Below are 6,204 nucleotides of genomic sequence, written 5' to 3'. Positions count from 1 at the left end.
TCATAGCGACCCCGTATAGGGTTTCTGAGGCTGTAAATCTTTACGGGAGCAGAAAGCCTCATCTTTCTCCCGCGGAATAGCTGGTAGTTTCGAACTGCTGACCATGAGATTAACACCTCAATTCGTAACCACTACGCTACCAGAGCTCCTTAGTTGCTGTCAAGTTGATTTTGACTCATGGCAACCCATGTTTGTAGAGAAAAACTGTACTCCATAGGATTTTTTTTTTTTTTTAACATGAACATAGATGATTTATTAGAACAGAATTTGAATATATTTGTTGTTTTTTAAATGCAAACCTAGCACTAAGAAGTATAGTACCAGAAAGGGGATCATAGAAGGAGAACATCTGGTTAAATTAAACCTTGACCATACTTTTTTTTTTTTTTTAATGTTTTATTGTGAATTATGTGATAGTTTACATGGGAGAACATTAGCTTTCCATTCATCCTATGTATATCGTTTCGTTGCCATGGTTACAATCCCTTCCATGCATCATCAAGCTCCATAGAGTTTTTTTTTTGTTTTTGTTTTTAATGTTTTATTGTGTAGTGTGATAGTCTACATGGGGAACATTAGTTTTACATTCATTCCATCATACATCGTCTCATTGCCATAGTTACCATCCCATCCATGCATCATCATCCAACCAAAGGGTATACCCTGCAATCCCGCCCGCCCTCCCCTCACGGTCTTCAGCACACAGCCCCTCTCCCTCTCTGGATCCCTAGTCCCCAGCCACTCCATCTCTTCATGTCATCCTCTCTGTCTCAGTCTCAGGCCTCACTGCTCCTCTGGGTGGGGTCCGCTTTCCGCTCTTCCCCATTGATGGTCCCAGGGCCCTCCGCTCCTAGAATGAAAGGTTAATCACTCCCCTCCTTGCTATAAAATGTCCACCTTTGCATTTCCAGTCCTCACAATCAGTCCTGGTAACAATTATTCACTCTTGCTTCCCAAGGGACTCATCTGCGTTTCTTTTCATCTGGCCTTCCTAGACAGGTCGAATACTACTCACTGGAGACTCTACCATCCTGCCCGCCCTGTGGATCTAGGTTCCCTCTTGAAAGCTTGTAAGCCAGTCACTTCCTACCTTTGTATCCCTTCTCCCATTTTTGGGTAGCCACTGTTCAAGATGTCCATCCCTATCTACTCTTTGTGTGGAGGGGGTGGGAATAATTCTTGGAGCAGGGATTTATTTCCTCTTTTGGGCTACTGCATTTATAGGTGAAGGTCCAGTTTATCAAATTGTATCAGATGACGCTTTTTTCCTCTTCTTTCTTCTTTGGGTTGAGCTCTGTTCGTCCCATCATTGGAGCCATGGCAAGTGGGTATCATCTGCAGGTGTGGGTGTTCTTGTGTCTGTCCGCCCTCTTCTTATCAGTTGGTCATAGGGTTTTTGAAGGGTATGACATTTCCAAAACAGATTGCCAGGCCTGTTTTCCGAGTCACCTCTGGGTGGGTTTGAACTGCCAACCTTTAGGCTAGTAGTAGAATGCCATGTGTGTCACCCAGGGACTTCATAAAACTATTCAAGGTGAAATAATAATAATATAAGAAACCCATCTCCCATAAAAATAACAGTGCAGGAAACCCAGTTGGGAGAGTTCTACTCTATCACATGCAGTTGCTCTTCATTGAAAATTTATTCACCGGTACTTGGCAACAACAATAGAGTAATATACTCACAAGAGAAATCAGGGATCTTCTCAAAGAGATAAAAAGTGGACGATTGAGAGGAAGTACCTTGCTTGCTCAGATTCAAACATGTGTTCCCTTCTTTTAGATCAGAATGTCCTAACTCTTGAATGAGCTGGACAAAGCTGGTCCTCTCTGCTTGAGAGCCAAAGTTATAGAGGTCACACATGGGCATTCCAAATGGTCTTCCATGTTATTTGAGGATGGGTCTCCATGACATGTTTAGAAGCATGGTGAAAGGGATAAATCAGTGATTGGCTCAAATTTAGGAATTTCAGACATAACAGTTCAAAGAGAGAATTAAGGACAGGGAGGTTACTGTTTTTTTTTTTTTTTTTTCCAATTCATGGACCACAAAACACATGGAGCCCACCAAAAATGGAGGATGTGAGAAGCCATATTGTTACAAAGCTCCATGGAAGTATTGGGAATCCTGAGTACCAAGATGTATGTGTAAACAGAGATGAGCTGAAATGAATTTTACCTTCCAGAAGGGCAAAAATGCCATGGAAGTTTCTCTCTTAATCCAGCTGAAAGAAATCATCGACTCTGTGAAAATGTTTAGGGCCATTACAGGGTTTCAGTTTTTTCCATTTGTGGTTTGGGTATCAGAGAAGAAAGGTAACTCCAGCTCTTACAGAACCATAAAGAGGCATACAGAAACAGGAAATGAACTACCTATTAAAAAACAGAGAACTATGTCAAAATAATTTTTAAAATTATAAGGCTAATTTTGAATTCATAAGCAATTTTTTTCATGAGACAAGTTTCATTTTAGAATATGTTATTCACTGTGGTATAAAATATTATACATCTTTCCAAAGGAATGCTAGTTGGTAGGTGCTATTGAGTTGGTTCCAATTCACAGTGACCTTATGTACAACAGACAAAACACTGCCCAGGCCTGTGTCATTCCCACAATCATTGCTATGTTTGCATCTGTTGGAGCCACTGTGCCAGCTTTTCTCATTGAGGGTCTTCCTCTTCTTCACTGACCCTCTACTTCAGCTAACATGATATCTTTCTCCAAAGACTGGATCCTTTTGATAACAAGTCCAAAGTATGTGAGACGCCATCTTGCTGTCCTCAAGTCTAAGGAGCAACTGTACTTCTTCCAAGATGGACGTATTTGTTCTTTTGGCAGTTTATGGCGTAGTCAATATTCTTTGCCAATACCATAATTAAAAGGCATCAATTCTTCTTTGGTATTCTTTCTTCATTGTTTAACTCTAACATGCATATGTGGTGATTGGAAGTACCATGGCTTGCTTAGGCACATCTCAGTGCTTAAAGTGACATTTTTTCTTGTGAACATTTTAGAGAGGTCTTCTGCGGATTTGTCCAAATGCAATCCAGTGCTTGATTTCTTGACTGCTGCTTACATGGACGTTGCTTATGGATTCAAGTAAAATGAAATCTTTCTCTTTTTTCCCTACAACTTCAATCTTACCTCCATTCATCACAATGTTGTTTATTGGACCACTTGTGAGCATTTTTGTTTTCTTTTTGTTGAAGTATTATTTATACTGAAGACTTTAGTTTTGATCTTTATCAGCAAGTGCTTCACATCTTCTTGGCTTTCAGCAAGCATGGGTGTGCTATCTGCCTATCACAAGTTGTTGAGTCTTCCTCCAATCCTGATGCTGCATTCTTCTTCATGTAGTCCAGTATTTTTATATTATTTGCTTAACATACAGATTGAGTAAGTATGGCCATGAAGCACATTTATTCCTGTGGGAGACTTAGGACTGTACCAGATAGAGAAAGTTCTCATATTTCAACCAGAACTAATGATCTTTCCAGGTGAATGATAGTTTTGTCTCTCTTCCCCCCAAAATAACTCTATTTTTGGGTTCCCTTTGAGTTTCATGATGTTTTGCCAGCATTGGGTTTCTAGAAACTGAATAGAATTCATAATGTGAATATAAAGTGGACATCTATGTAAATAAAATGATAAGTGTTCTATTGGTAGAACTATAAAAACCCTGCTATGAAAGTGAAACTTTCCCAATAGCACTAAAGTTACTCTCTGCATAGTTGCTTTATATTAACACCAATGAGTGGCAGACAACCTGAGGGACAATAGTACTTTAAAATATGTCTCATTACATCACCACCAGTTGCTGCAGTTGACTCAGCTCAGACTCTTGGTGACACCATGTGTGTTAGAATAGAACTGTGCTCCATTGAGTTTTCAGTGGCTGATTTTTTCAGAAGTAGGTAGGTTTGAACCAGCAACCTTTCAGTTAGTAGATGAGTGAGTTAACCAATGGCATCGCCAGGGACTCCTATGTGTCTCATGGAGACAGAGAAAACAGTCGAGAGTATTAGGGTACAGCAGCCTTCCTTGAAACACACAGTTGCTGAGCTCACGTTCTATAGAGAATACATGAAACTCTTAACTAGCAAACTTCCTATTATTTTAGGGGAAAACTGAAATGTCATGAAGTTCCATGACTTACTTACGTGAAAGAACTCAGGGCCAGCCATCAATGTTCTAGATTTCTAGTTCGATTAATTTGTATTATGCATTATCTTATTATTCCTTTTGTGTTCCCTAATCACTTTTGCCTGCAGGGACCATTCCATCCATAAAAAAAATATTAAAAATTATGTTTTATAACTGTGTTGGTTTCAAGATAAGTATAGCAAAGGCTGAACTTATTATTATAGATTATATATTTATTACTATAATATTCATTTTTCTTCTGATTTTAAGATAAATTAAAATTAAACACTTGGGGGGCCTCCTAATAAACACTGAACTGCAGAACACAAAGTCTACTGTTTGAGCCCACCATCTGCTCTATGGGAAAAAGATGAAGCTTTTTGCCCCCATAAAGTGTTACAACCTCAGTGCAAAAAATGGCACAAAATCTTCCCTCCCACATCACTCTCTACTCCTCAGCTGGGACTGACAATTCATTGAAATGACCACACACAACTCAGACACCATAGTCACAGTTACGGGCTTTATTAGGGAAGTTCGTGTTACACACAGTTAGGGGTTTTATTAGGGAAGTTCGTGTTACACACAGTTAGGGGTTTTATTAGGGAAGTTCGTGTTACAATGCGGGATCAGAAAGTACCTCAGGCACAGTTGTTGCGGTTAGTACAGCTGCTCCTCAGCCATGCCCAAAGGCACACATCTTTCTGCTCAGGCAATGTTACAGAGCTCTTTTAAAACTGCTGATAAATGCCCACAGAACACAACACTCCACCCTAAGCCTCAGCCTGAAGGCACTTGGCTCTAGCTCCCTAGGTCAGCAAGCCCGCAGGCACCACACTCTACAAGCAAGCCTCTTGCCTAAAGACACTCAGCTTTATTTGTGGGCTGGGAAGCCCACTAATCTGACTCTTGGTTCTGCTGCTACTGCTGTTCCTCTGCCACTTGTCAACTCCTCAGGTGTCACCTCTTTCTGTCTTTGGGTTGAGGAAGTTCCGTGCACAGGGATCTCTGGGTCCAAAGGCTATACTCCACTCCTGGTTCTTCTTTGATGGTAGTAAGATCCCTTACCCTCCACCCCCTTTGCCTTCTGAGATAGTTCATTTTATACACATGCTAGAGTTTGAAGTTTTCACAATTACAATGAACTCTGTTAATCTCCGCAGCTGAATCATGTCAGCCTGTCAGTGTCAGTATCTTCCCTCAGCTTCTCTTACCTGACTCATCAGGAAAAGAGTCATTTGGTGGGAGTTACAAAGACTAAGACTAGACGAGATATAGTAAATATCCATTACACCACACTCAGAAATCCTATACAGGGTCGCTGTCAGAACAAATTTGATTGCACACAACAACAAAAATATTGTGGTCCCTGGAACTGTGCCTACTATCCCTATTGAATAAATTCACTCCCAGAATGTGTTAGACTTCATATTTCTTTTAAAAGTGCTCACAGACACACTGGTTTTATTAGCACATACTCTGCATGTAGGAGAAGGAGAGCTCCATAAGCAGAGACCCTGCCAACCTGCAGACATGTGTATGAACCCAGCGGGATCCAGTCTATATCAGGAAAACCCCAGAGACACATGCCAACTAAATGATCACCATTGTATCACTGAGCACTGGAGTGGTTTGTTACACAGCAATAGCTAACTCCTAGAGAGCCTTAGCAGTTATTGTTTAGATTTGTAAATGTCTTTTTCTGAGTGCAATGTAAAACCACTGGGAGGTTTTGAGCAGAGGCGTGCACATTCTGATTTGTTTTTGACAAGGTTCACTGTGGCTCTGGAGAAGAGACTAAAGGAACTTCAGAGTGGAGAACGGGAAACCTGTCGGAGGTAATAACAATAATCTAAACGAGAAAGGGTGATCTGATGGCAATTAGACCTGGGTGTGGGTTGGCAGTGGAGATGGAGATAAAGGGGTGGGAATAGTTGCAATATTCAAATTCTATGCTAGGTCCTGTGAAGGATGTGAAAAGAGACAAGGAATGATGCGCCTGGTTATGCCTTCCTTGAAAGGATGCCAGGTGGGTTGTTCTGGAGACAGGAAGGGAGAGC

The sequence above is a fragment of the Chrysochloris asiatica genome, unplaced genomic scaffold (genome assembly GCF_000296735.1).
Source record: "Chrysochloris asiatica unplaced genomic scaffold, ChrAsi1.0 scaffold00021, whole genome shotgun sequence".
NCBI classification, from domain to species: domain Eukaryota; kingdom Metazoa; phylum Chordata; class Mammalia; order Afrosoricida; family Chrysochloridae; genus Chrysochloris; species Chrysochloris asiatica.
This window is presented reverse-complemented; position numbering follows the sequence as displayed.